Source organism: Bidens hawaiensis, unplaced genomic scaffold, assembly GCF_021521415.1.
Source record: "Bidens hawaiensis isolate Kalapana, Puna unplaced genomic scaffold, B.hawaiensis_p1.1 tig00002866_1, whole genome shotgun sequence".
Lineage (NCBI taxonomy): Eukaryota > Viridiplantae > Streptophyta > Magnoliopsida > Asterales > Asteraceae > Bidens > Bidens hawaiensis.
Window position 1 is genome coordinate 2,029,423 of NW_027491154.1, and position 13,994 is coordinate 2,043,416.

The following is a 13,994-nucleotide window of genomic DNA, read 5'->3' on the forward strand; positions in this document are numbered from 1 at the left end:
CATGTCACTCACCATTTGATCTCCACATGACCATAGCATATTGTCTCGCGAGGAAAATAAGAAAATAAGAAAATACAAGTTTGTAATAAGAAAAATATAGAGTTTGATTAATTTTAACATAAATCATGATTTCAGGAACATAAAAGAACTTTTTTCATTGTGATAAAAAAAAGATAGGTTGAGATCTAAAATAATAAACCATTTATTGTCAATTAGAGTTTTGTTTTTCTTTAATTTCTTTTTCATAGTAGGTGGGTGGCCAAGATTTTTGTTTTAGGGAGGCGGTCAGATATTTTAACCAAAATTTTATAGGGGTGGTCGAGATCTTAGCGTATAAATAACACTTATTTTTTTATGGAGGATGCTCGGTTACCCCATCCTTCGGTAATTGGTCCGCCGGTGCTTTCCCAAAACAAATATATTATACAACTTTTCGTTGTCCATTTAAAACTGAAAACTCTCCAATCTATGAATTTGAACCCTCAAACAATTAAACATGTAATGAAACAAGTATTTAAATATGTGAACAAATATAAGATTAGTTTTACAAAATTCTACAAATTTGAAATTTGAATTGAGTAGTGTATGAACTATGAAGTGATACACACTCAAATACCAAAACTTGTATGCCCTATTAGAGATTGTATTAACTGTGTATTTCATTGATAAAGTTCCAAAATATATACAAAGAGATTTCCTAAATACAAGTCTATAAACAAGGTAATGATTGACGTAAATATTGACAGACATATACTATCTATAATTACAATTCAACTTTGAATATTTGAGCGGGAATGAGTTTATTGCTTAATATGCCTCCGCAAGATGGACGATCTAGGAAGAAGACCAATCTTGGACAAAAGAAGATAATGTCGGTGTTTAAGTAGAGGCTTTGTGAGAACATCAACGAGTTGATCATCACCAGCAATGACTCGTAGAGTCCGTGCTTGAACCTTTTCACGTACAAAGTGAAAATCGAGTGCGATATGCTTCATTCGAGAATGAAAAACTGGGTTGGCGGAATAGTGTGTAGCACTCAGATTGTCACAATAAATAGTAGGTGTGACGATGGACCAATATTTAAGTTCCAACATTAGAGATATGAGCCATTGTAACTCAGTGGTAGTTGATGCAATTGCACGAAATTTGGCTTCAGTTGAAGAGCGAGCCAAAGTGGGTTGTCTTTTGGAACTCCAAGAGACCGGGTTGGAGTCGAGGTATACTATGTAAACAGTTGTGCTGCGATAAGTCTGTTTGTCACCAGCCCAATCAGCATCGGTGAAGGCATGTAACTGTAATGGTGAGTTGCGTTTAATGAGTAGCCCATGGTGTACAGTGCCATGCAAATACCGAAGTAAACGTTTGAGGGCAGCCCAATGTTGGTTCGTTGGTGTTTGAATAAATTGTGATAGTTTGTTGACCGTAAACGCAACATCTAGTCGAGTGAGAGAGAGATATTGTAAGGCTCCGACAAGTGTTTGATAATCTGTGGGAGATGATATAGGTTTGCCTTCCCTTTGGCGAGCGGAACCAAGGTAGTTAGGTGTAGATGCGGGGAGCGGAACCGAGGTAGTCATCGGTGTAGATGCGGGTTTACTATTCATCATGTTAGCTCGAGTAAGGATGTCAAGAATGTACTTAGCTTGAGAGAGAAAGAGACCATACGAGTGTGGTAATACCTCAACTCCAAGAAAGTAGGAGAGATTACTCAGGTCTTTGAGTGAGAAGCGAGCAGAAAGGGAAGTGATGATTGCATTTACCACCAATGAGTTTGGACCGGTGATGATAATATCATCAACGCATACTAGAACATAGATTAAGAAAGCGGTAGAGCGGTGGACCAAGAGAGATGAGTCTGAAATAATAGGTTTGAAATTAGCTGAGATAAAGAAAGACTTTAGTTCTTCATACCAAGCTCGTGAAGTCTGTCGAAGACCGTAAATAGCTTTGTTGAGTTTGCAAACATGAGTAGGAAAGGATGGGTCGATAAATCCAGGTGGTTGAGACATATGCACTGTTTCGGTAAGTGTGCCTTGGATGAATGCATTGTTGATGTCGAGTTGACGAAGACACCAATTTTGAGAAGTGGCTAGAGAAAGAGCAAGACGAAGGGTAGCGGGTTTGACTACCGGATTAAATGTTTCACTATAGTCCAAGCCGGGCCGTTGATGGAAGCCCTTAGCAACGAGACGTGTTTTTAGTCGATCAACGGACCCATCGGGTTTAAATTGAGTTCGGTAAACCCATTTGCATCCGACTAAATTAGGAACGGAGTCAGGGGGAACAAGAGTCCAAGTTTTATTATGTAGGAGTGCGTCATACTCACTTTGCAGGGCCTTGCGCCATGACAAGTGTTTAAGTGCTTGGGTGATAGTGGAGGGTTCAGGAAAAGGTTGAGTGATTGTGTTGTGGTCATGTTGTAAAAGTAGGATTACAAAGCCGAATACACTCCGAGTACTCGCTACAAGGTATGTCGCCGAGGCGAGTTTCTGTAAATCTGCCTAGTTACTAAGAATCGGTCAAATGTGGTCAACCTCGGCAAGAACGACATCTTATCGGTGAACTTGGACCGATTTTGACTCAAAAAAATAAAACAAATTCGTATTTCAATCATATTAATGAACAAATATCATTTTCTTAATTAATGATTAGTAATTTTAGATTATTTTATTATTTAAAAATGTGTTTCTTTTATTTACATTGATATTCACCAATTTTGTTATAAATATTAGTAAACTTATTATATTTGACATATACATAACATCCAAAAATTAATTTTCTTTATATTTACCATGTCTGAATACTCTCCGAGTACTCCCTGAGTACTCCGAGTACACCCAACTCCCCAATCGACCGCCTAGGGTCCGCCTAGCGACTTTTGCAACCTTGGTTATAGACAACAAAATCAGAATTATGATATTTGGGGTTTGGTTTACGTTGGGTTCGTCTTATGGGTGGTTGATGGTTGGGAGGGATGTCGTGAATGGCGGGGTTGGAATTAGTTGGCTGAGGGGATGATGTAGAAGCACAAGTGTATGTTATAGAAGTGTTGGGAGCAGTTTGAATGGGGGGTCTGGGAGAGTTAAGAATGGTGGGTTCAGGGCTGGTAGTATTATGAGTATGGTGATCGTGGGTATTTATTGGTTGGGTAGGAAAAGTAGGCAGGGTGTAGTAGTGGGTAATCGGTTGATTAAGTAGGTGGCGGTAGTGAAAGCAAAAAGCCAAAATTTTAAAGACATTTTGGCTTGAGAAAGTAAAGCAAGACCCTTTTCGACTATGTGTCGATGTCGGCGTTCGGCATATCCGTTGTGTTCAGGTGTGTGGGGTGGGGAAGTAAGGTGAGTTATGCCACAAGAAGCAAGGTGAGATGATAGCTTGATTTACTCACCTCCATTATCGGAAAAGAACTGTTTGATTTTTCTTTGAAAATAATTTTCAACAGGTTTTTGAAAACGAGTGAATGTGGTTAGAGAATCAGATTTATATTTTAAAGGATATCACCGAATATACTTTGTGAAGTGGTCAACAAATATTATGTAATATTTAAGGCCGTCAAACGAATGGACGGGTGAAGACCACACATCGGAAAATATCAATTGTAAAGGGGCATTAGAGGTGAAGGAGGAGGCATGAAAGGAAAGTTTATGACTTTTATTAATGCAACGCTACAAGAATCATGAAAAGTCTTAATTGAAGAAACAAAAGACAACAAGTATTTTAAAACATTAAATTGAGGATGTCCTAAGCAGTGATGCCAAAGGAAATCTTTATTGAATTTCAAAGAGAAGACTTGAGGTGACTTGGTGGGACGAAGTTCATAGATGCCATGGCTACTTGTTTCGTGAAGGAGAGGAGTGTTGGTTTGACAGTCCTTGATAACAAAATTCATAAAAAAGAATTGAATTAGTATATTGTTATCAATGCATAATCGAGAAATGGAAATAATGTTACGGGATAGGGTGGGAACACAAAGAACATTATTTAGAACAAAAGAAGTATTAGAAAAATGAAGAGTAATTGAACCAACATGAGTAATAGTAAGAGAAGAACCATCTCCAATGACTAACTCCTCGATACCATCATACGGGGTGTGAAGGGATAAAGCATTGAGGTCATTAGTAATATGATGAGATGCTTCGCTGTCAAATAACCAAGGAGGGCTTGATGTGTTGTTATATACTCCCATGTAGTAAGCTTGTGGTTGCCCCTGTGAAGTATTTCTTTGAGAAATAGGTAGTACAACCCGTGGACATAATTTCTTGAAGATATTGCAAGAGGTAAGGGTGTGGCCTTTTGTGCCTCAACATTGACATTTGCCTAGAAATGGACGAGGTGAAGCAGTTGGGTTAGGAGTTGGTAGAAGTTCGGCCGAGTTATTTTTGTTTCGGGAGTGCCATTGTTTTGAAGGGTTTCGGTTGATAGAAGAGGTTCGGGTATGGGCAGCGAACACAGTAGCAGGCTTATGTAGATTAGTAGCAGGTGGTGGTGTCGGATAGGGATAATTCTTCATTTATCAATTTTTCGTGAAGCTCATGAAAGGATATGGGTGTGTCACGAGCATGAACGCCGACGATGACAGACTTATAGGCAGTTTGATCTAGCCCGACGAGGATAACATCGGTAACGTCCTTGGTGTCCTTCTGTTTACTGAGAATTGCAAGTTCATCAACGACGACTTTAATGGTTTGCATATATTCAGTAACAGATTGATCCGACCTTTTAGTGCACTGTTTTAATCAGTATTGGAGTTGTTTTATGTGACCACGGGATGGGGAAGCATAAGTTTTGGAAAGGATTTGCCAAGCTTCGAGGGATGAAGAAGCATTCGTGACAAGGGAAACATTCGACGAGGAAAGAGTACCGACAAGTGCCCCGAAAAGTAACCGGTCTTGACGAAACCAGGCCGAATAATCGGCGTGTGGAGTTGAGTCACCGTTTGCGATAATGATGTTGGTAGGAGCATGATGAGATCCATCAATAAACTTATAAAGATCTAAGCCATGGAGAAGGGCTTCAATTTGAGTTTTCCAACCAAGATAATTGGTGGAAGTTAGTTTTAGGGTGGAAGGGAAGTTAACAAGTGTGAGGGATGTTGTAGAGATAGGTATGGTCGAGATAGAGGAGGGGATGGAGCTTGATTGACTATTGTTGGTAGTCATTGCAAGCAGTAGGAGGGTGAATTAGTGAGCGGCGGTTGAAGGAATTTTAGGGTTTAAATGTGACCCCTGGATGATAACATATAAGAGATTGTATTAACTGTGTATTTCATTGATAAAGTTCTAGAATATGTACAAAGAGATTTCCTAAATACAAGTCTATAAACAAGGTAATTATTGACATAAATATTGATAGACATATACAAAGAGATTTCCTAAATACAAGTCTATGAACGAGTTAGGAAAGTTAAATCAGTCGGAGGATATCGTGACAGTGGATTAAGAAAACTAGTTTTTCAGCTGTAAAAATTTCTCCACTGGATTACTTGCTGAATACGGAGAGTGTTTGTTCTCGGGATATCTCAGGATCCGGTAGTTCATTACAGTGGGAGGCGGTAGGGACAAAGAACGGGTCAGGGGCAGTTTTAGCCGTGACTGGTGTGTTGGAGCTCCGGGGGAGCTTCAACGGGCCTTTAGGTTAATTGATGAGGGCATTTAGAAAAATTTTAATGTTTAGATTACAGAAGTACGATGAGGAGTGCAGACAAGAGTACTCAAGGCCTCCGAGTGGCAGATTGTTGGGTTCGTTTGCTTTGTTGGCCCGGTTTATCATTTGAAGTCCAAATGGCAGACGGGTGTAGGGTGGCCAGACCGAAGCCCGGCCCCGTTTGGATTTCTTGTTCAATAATTTACAAACCCTAGTTCAATTTCTATATACACAACGCTATGTACTTGTAATCATTTGTCACTCAATAAAGAATACCTAGTGGACGTAGGTCAGTTTAGACCGAACCACGTTAAATCCTCGTGTTAGTTTATTGATTTCGTGTTTGTGTTCGGTTCGTGTGTGCGTTTAATCCAAACAAAAAGTAGATAACATCGATAAATGAATTTCAATTGAATTTAACAATTCATTTGTGATTTATCTATTTTTTTGAAGATGTTACTGATGTAAATACAAGTAAAGACAAAGGTTACGAGACATGTTGAAAGATGGTTTCTGTGATGAGGTTAAGGACATTATTCATGACTTCCTAACCACCCCGTTTTACTTCTTTATGCGTATGTTCCATTCTCTTGATACAACTTTTCTTCATACTAAAATGCAGCTGGATGAACAGAGACAAATATACGAAGAATTTCCTGAATATTTGGAGGAGTTGTTAGTTCCTGTTATAAATAGGTATGTTATGTTTTCTTGTACCATGTTTGATAACCCAATGTAATTTCTTAATTTCTTTGAATTCCACAAGTATGTAAGCTATGTTAGAATCACGATATAGATACAGTCACTAATACTTGTTATAAATTTAAGTTAAACTTAGCTGGAAATAGTCTAAGGATTATTGGAGAATGAAAGCACACACTTTATGCAAGTTATAGATATTAAAACCTGAGTGATGAAAACCATAGGAAAAATAAGTCTTACCACCACCCCACATCGGCTGAATGAAGAAAACATAAATGAAAGGACTGCCTATATAAGCAGCGGCCCAAGAAGAAGAAAAGCATACCTTTCTCGGCCTTTTGGCTAAGATCAAGCGTAGTATCTGTTCTTATCAGTTTAATATCTGATATGTGAGCTATTGGCTCATCCAATATTAATCTTATTTTTTATGGGGAAGACCTGTTAAAGTAGCTTGCTACTTGGGTTTTCATGCGTCATCTTGGTCTTACACTACCCTACTAGGGCCTGGTGCAACCCTCCAATGTGTAGTAAAAAATTGTTAGCTTTTTTCTCCCTATGCTACCGAGTTATTGTATAATCTATTTGGTGCTCCTCAATATTATAGCAGCGGAATTTATATTAGATGCAACAACTAAGGACATGCATATCTAAATGGAGTTATGGACCAAGCATGTTTTGAAAAGATAAGGGCTCAAGATGAGCAGTATAAGGTGGCAAGTTGTGTTATTTGGTTGTTCATACTATATAGCCATTTGAATCAAATCACAAAAACCGATAGAAGAAAAAGATAGCATTCGATGCTATTAATGGTGATTTGTCATTGTCCGTTTATGATATTTTTCTAATTGATATCAACCTCATCACGGGTTAATTGATATCTGGAGGGTTGAAAACTAATAAGAAAAACAGATGCCTCACATCCCACATCGGCTGAGTAGAGAATACACGCATGAAAGGACTGCGTATATTATCAGTTGCCCAAGGAGGTCTCAAGCATACCTTTCTCGGCCTTTTGGCTAAGATCAAGTGTAGTATCTGTTCTTATTAGTTTAATATCTGATATGTGAGCCATCGGCTCACTTGATATTAATCTTATTTTTTACGGGGAAGACCCGTCAAAGTAGCTTGCTGCTTGGGTCTTCATGTGTTGTCTTGGTCTTGCACTACCACCAAGGCCTGACGCACCCCTCCAAATCATAGTCAATATTTTTGTTTGTTTGTTAGTTGATATTGAATGACAAGTAACTTCATTTTAATCTGTTATTTATAGTGTAAATAAATATTGTTGAAGAGTATTGAATTATTTTCCTAAGCATGGTAACCCTGGACTTTTTAGTGTTTGGTTTTCATACCATTGCTTTAGTTAGTTGTCTGGCTATGAAACGACTTTCAAGTTTAATCGGGTGCTTCTTGCATCTCTATGGAGTTAGCTTATGTACATGAATTGATTAGTTACTCTATTTTACTGTTGTGATCCCTCTACTCAATTGCAATGAAACCGATATATATTGTTACTTCCTCTTCTAAGTATTAGTTGTCTAGATTAATATTAGGTAATATAGATGAATGATTCCCAGTCCAGTTTTAAAAATTAGAATTTGATTTTTTATTATTTTTGTAGGTAATTGATGTTTTTGATGTAAATAGAAGTAAATACAATGGTGTTACGAGACAACTGTGAAAGATGGTTTTTATGATCAGGTCAAGACGTGCATTACTATTGGCTTCAGCGTCCACCCATTTTACTTCTTTATATACCTGTTCCACTTTCGAACAAAAGTGTTCTTCATAATAAGATCCCTTATCACCTACACCAATTGCCCCGTACTTCTTTAATAATGCCGTGATCAATCGACAGTGAGGTATGATTATTCTATTCACATTGTTTCGGCTTATCCATATATTACTCATTACCAAGAAACGGTATGAAATAAGCGGTGATCCATGTAGCATTGTGTATAATATTGGAACTTCGGGATATCGTACCTCGACCCTATCACCCTGACGCGGGATGATGTTATTGATGCTTATCGTTAACATCAATTTTGCTTCCATTCTCAGATTTTTTCGGTACGACTTCCCGGCGCATGTCCCTGGCAAAAACAGATCATCTAACATGGTGTTCCACATCAGGTGCTTCTCGGGGGGCAAATACAAATCATCCAAACTTGGAAACATATACTGGTTCTGCGGTTTACTATCAAATTTCGCCACCCGTCTCAAACTATCAAACGACATTTCCACTTGAACCCCATTCACAGTACCAATTAACTTGTTCTTTGATGGATGGTTACCTGTAACCCGTCGTAAGGTAGCCATTCATTCTTGTATCTCTACATCAAATAAGTTAGTTGATTCGTTGTCCCAACACTTCAAGGCTGTTTCTCAACCCAATGCTCTGAATTTATCGGTAACACCAAATGGACCAAAATCCTCTTCTCTTACTTCTTTTTCGCAAATAAACGCATCAGTTCGCTACCTCAACGAGTTCATTTGCTCATGAAATAGTGTTGCTTGCCATTTCTGAGGCTGATATGCCAAAGACCCTGACTTCCAAATTGACATTTCACCTATTTGATCTTCTTCCTCTTCGTCCATATCTGCTTGAAGAACTAACCTTCTTCTTTTTGGTTGATCAGCAGGGTGCTTGAGGACCCAATCCGTTCCTTCCCTTTTCGACCCATTCTGAACACACAAACAACAACAAAAGAGCAAATTATTCACTTTTCAACCTTAAACATCCTCACACTTGCTTAACATTATGATTGAAGATGCTAGCTAGACACATATTCAATTTTTCAAACAATTTTCCAAAAATTTTAGCATTATGTCCCCTATGTGACCAATAATTTGCCCATAATTATGTTCCAATTCATTCTAATCATCTTCAACCATAACCCATTCAAACTCACTATTCATATTATTCAACAATTCAAGCAAGTGTGGATATAGAAACAATTATGAACAACTTACAATTCCATTGCAAAACACGATCAAGAATGACAATAGATTACATACCTTGGTGTTATAGAAGATGAAGATGAACAAAGCTTCAAAATACACCAAAACCCACAAAATTTTCGGACTTAATTGTCCAAAATAAACCAGCAACAAACGACAGATTCTCTCAAATACAATGGTATAATTGAAACCCTTATGAAATTCTAACCAATTTAGACTCAAAAATCGATCGATTTGGTTAAGAAGTGAGAAAGTTATGATGGTATGAAGTGAGAGTTAGGGTTTTAATGTTTGGGGATGATGAGAAAGATGTTGGTGAAATATGTGATGAATGAGGTGAGAATCCCGCATGTGGTGTAGATTAATTGTAAAAATTAAACTTTTTTTTATATCTGCAAGTATCATGGCGCCCAACTCCAGGGTCTACCGTAAGCTACGGTGGACACCGTTGTCCACCGTAGCTTACGGTGGCTTCAAACCAAAAATGTGCACCGTAAGACAGTTAAGAGCCTGCGTAGGTATTTTCATATCCACCGTAGCCTACGGTGGATACCGTAGGTTACGGTGGCCCCTGTAGGTTTCTCAATCAATTTTTTTTAATAAAAACATTATAAAAACACAAACAAAAACCTACAAAAACCAACCAAAAATTACCCTACCCCCCTTGAAAAATCCGAGTTGTCCCCAACACGATAAAGAAATTTGTTAAAATTTCCCACACTTGAGTCAAACTTACTTAAAGACGAGAACGGTAATTTTTAAAACCAAATTTAATAAATCTAAATTAACCTACACTAAAATATACAACATACCTTGGCCTTTTAATTTGTTTCATCATCCGGTGAGCTTAACAAGTAACTCACCTTATCCACATCGAGCACATTGATGTCTTTTCCTTCCAAATAAGGTATAAGTCTTTGACCGTTCACCGCTTGTTTCGTTTAGTCTTGAACATCTTCTATATCCACATCACCAAACTGACCCACTCTTGTGATGATATATGGACCCATCCACTTGCTCTTTAACTTACCCTGAAACAACTTCAACCTTGAATTGTACAACCACACCTTTTGACCCACTTTAAATGTCCTTTTTCTCAACTTTGCATCATGGACCTTTTTTAGCTTGTCTTTGTATGCGGAAGCACATTCATATGCTTCATCCCGGATTTCCTCAATCTCATTCAATTTCAACTTTCTCAATTCACCCGCTTTCTTATAATCCGCATTCACATTCTTGATCGCCCAAAATGCCCTATGTGCCAACTCCATTGGTAAATGACACCCTTTACCATAAACTAACCGATAAGGAGTTGTGCCAATATGAGTTTTGTAGGCGGTCCGATATGCCCACAATGCATCATTTAACTTAGAAGACCAATCCTTTCTATCGACCCGCTCTGTCTTAATCAAAATTTTTTTAATATGGCGATTGGACACTTCAACTTGTCCACTTGTTTGTGGATGATAAGGTGTAGCAATTCGGTGATTCACATTGTATCTTTTTAAAAGTTTCCCAAAGTTGAAATTCTTGAAATGTGACCCACCATCACTAATAATAACCCGCGGGATACCAAACCGAGCAAAGATGTTTGATTGAACGAATTTGCAAACTACCGAATGATCATTGGTTCTTGTTGCTACCGCTTCTACCCACTTGGACACATAATCGACCGCAACCAAGATATATAAAAATCCATTTGAATTTGGAAAAGGGCCCATAAAGTCAATTCCCCATACATTAAAAATCTCTAACACCAAAATCGGTTGCAATGGCATTTCATCCCTTTTCGAGATACTACCCAACTTTTGGCAATTCAAGCAATGTCGGGCATACTCACTTGCATCTTTAAAAATGGTGGGCCAATAAAACCCACTTTGAAGGACCCGGTAGCCCATTTTCTGACCACTAAAATGACCCCCGCATGCAGACGCATGTGCATGAGTCAAAACCTCCAACATCTCGGATTCGGGAATGCACCTTCGTATATCTTGATCCGAACCAATCTTGAACAAATCTGGTTCATCCCAAATTTATTGTTTCACTTGAGCCATGAACCGTTACCGTCTTTTCTTAACCCAATGACTTGGCATAGATCCCGTGGCCAAATAGTTCACAAAATGTGCATACCATGGTGTGGTCGATACGGTTAACAGCTATTCATCGGGAAACCATTCGTTTATCTCTATCGAATCGTCAATACATTCAAGTGGAACCCGAGACAAGTGATCCGCCACTACATTCTCACAACCTTTCTTGTCCCGGATTTCAAGATCAAATTCTTGCAACAATAACACCCATCGAATCCAACGCGGTTTCGCGTCTTTATTTTCAATCAAATACTGGACCGCACTATGATCCGAGTACACCAAAACTTTACTTCCCAATATACAATCGAAATTTATCCAAGGCGTACACCACTGCAAGTAACTCTTTTTCGGTAGTGGTGTAATTTAATTGCGCCTTAGATAAAGTTTTGCTTGCATAGTATATTACCACATGCTTTTTCTCTACTCGTTGACCCAATACCGCTCCAACCATGCTATTGCTAGCATCACACATGATTTCAAACGGGCTTGACCAATCCGGTGATTGCAGTATGGGTGCTTGTACCAACTTCTCCTTCAAACTGTCAAAAGCTTGCAAACATTTATCAGTAAACTCAAAGGGGACATCCTTCAATAAAATATTACATAAAGGTTTTGAAATTGCACTAAAACCTTTAATGAATCTCCTATAAAATCCGGCATGTCCCAAAAACGATCTCACCCCTTTAACATTTTTCGGGGGTGGTAAAGATGAAATTACTTTTATTTTAGCTTGGTCAACTTCCATTCCCCTACTTGAAACCACATGACCCAACACAATACCCTCTTGCACCATGAAGTAACTTTTTTCCCAACTCAACACCAAGTTTGTCTTAACACATCGTTTTAAAACTTTTTTCTAAATCAACGAGACACGACTCGAATGTTGAGCCAAAAATAGAAAAATCGTCCATAAAAACTTCAAGTGATTCCCCGACCATGTTAGAAAAGATGCTCATCATGCATCTTTGAAAGGTAGCCGAGGCATTACACAGTTCAAATGGCATTCGCCTAAAGGCAAAAGTACCATATGGACACGTGAAAGGGGTCTTATGTTGGTCATCGGGATGAATTGCAATTTGATTGTAACCCGAATATCCATCCAAAAAACAATAATATTTTTGACCGAAAAGTTTTTCAACTATTTGGTCAATGAATGGTAGTGGAAAATGGTCTTTTGAGGTTGCATTATTTAATTTTCTATAATCGATGCACACTCGCCACCCGGTTACCGGTCGGGTGGCGATTTGTTCACCATTATCACTTTTTATTACCTGGATGCCTCTTGGGCACTACCTGTGTCGGGCTCACCCATGCACTGTATGAAATTGGATAAATGATCCCCACATCCAACCATTTGATAACCTCATTTTTCACCATTTCTCGCAAATTCGGGTTCAACCGTCTTTGAGTCTCCCTTGTGGGTTTAGCCTCCTCATAAGTAATTATTTTATGCATAACAATCGAAGAACTAATTCCCTTTAAATCCGCCAGCGTCCATCCAATAGCAGCCTTATGTGCTCCCAACACTTTTACCAAGGCCCTCTCTTGTTCTTCCTCTAAGTTAGAAGCAATGATAACCGGAAGGGTTTCATTCTCTCCTAAAAATGCATACTCTAAGTGACTTGGGAGTTCCTTCAATTCAACCTTTGGTGGACACTCCAAAGACGGCTTTGTGTCCGAATTGATCTCCATTGGCAAACTCTCAAATTGATATGTCCATGGTGGCCTTCCCTCTTGCATAACTAAGACATCTTGTTTTTGTTCTTCCATCCTCAAAGCACACACGTGTACCTGTTTAGAATCATCATAAATACAAGCTTCTACACAATCTTCTTCATATTCATGAGGAATACAATGGTCCACCAAATTTGCCATAAAACATTCTTCACCACTCAAAGAATTAGCAACATTAGTAAAAACATTAAGGCGCATTTTACGATTACCAAACGCAATGTCAACGGTACCAAATCTGCAATCAATGATTGCATGAGCAGTGTTAAAAAAATGGTCGACCCTAGATAACATTTTGTTGTTGACTTGGGTCGCCCGAAGAATAGTCTAACACTAAAAAGTCCACAGGATAGTAAAAATCCTCCACTTTCACAATTACATCCCGCACAATTCCACGGGGAAGTATATGAGACAAATTCGCCAACACAACCGTGGTCTCAACACGTTTCAAAGGACTAAAGTCATATAAACCCCCCGGGAGAATGCTTACTCCGGCCCCAAGATCTAGTAACGCCCTAGACATATGAAAATCGCCTACTTGAATATTGATCAAGGGCGTTCCCGGATCTTGAAGCTTTGGAGGAAGATCTCCTTTTAAAACCGCACTTACCCGCTCAGTTAAATCCACTCGTTTAGGCACTTTTTGTTGCCTCTTTTGAGTACATAGTTATTTTAAAAACTTAGTATAAGCGGGCATTTGTTTTATTGCCTTAATTAGAGGTAAATTTACTTTTACCTGTTTAAACACTTCCCACATCTCCTCCTTTTGAGGACCCCTTTTGACAATTACATTTTTCTTACTCGGGACAAGCAAAGCCGAAGGAATTGGGACCGCATTTGGTTCGACTTCCTTGTATTTATCTTTTA

General features: G+C 38.6%; 2 non-coding genes across 2 annotated transcripts; both read left to right on the top strand.

The window, feature by feature from the left end:
• Nucleotides 1-6,666: 6,666 nt before the first annotated feature.
• LOC143621558 (U2 spliceosomal RNA) lies at nucleotides 6,667-6,863 on the top strand. The gene has a single exon (XR_013151554.1). It is a non-coding gene; the product is annotated as a U2 spliceosomal RNA (small nuclear RNA).
• Nucleotides 6,864-7,340: 477 nt separating this feature from the next.
• Nucleotides 7,341-7,535, top strand: LOC143621576 (U2 spliceosomal RNA). The gene has a single exon (XR_013151564.1). It is a non-coding gene; the product is annotated as a U2 spliceosomal RNA (small nuclear RNA).
• Nucleotides 7,536-13,994: the final 6,459 nt, after the last annotated feature.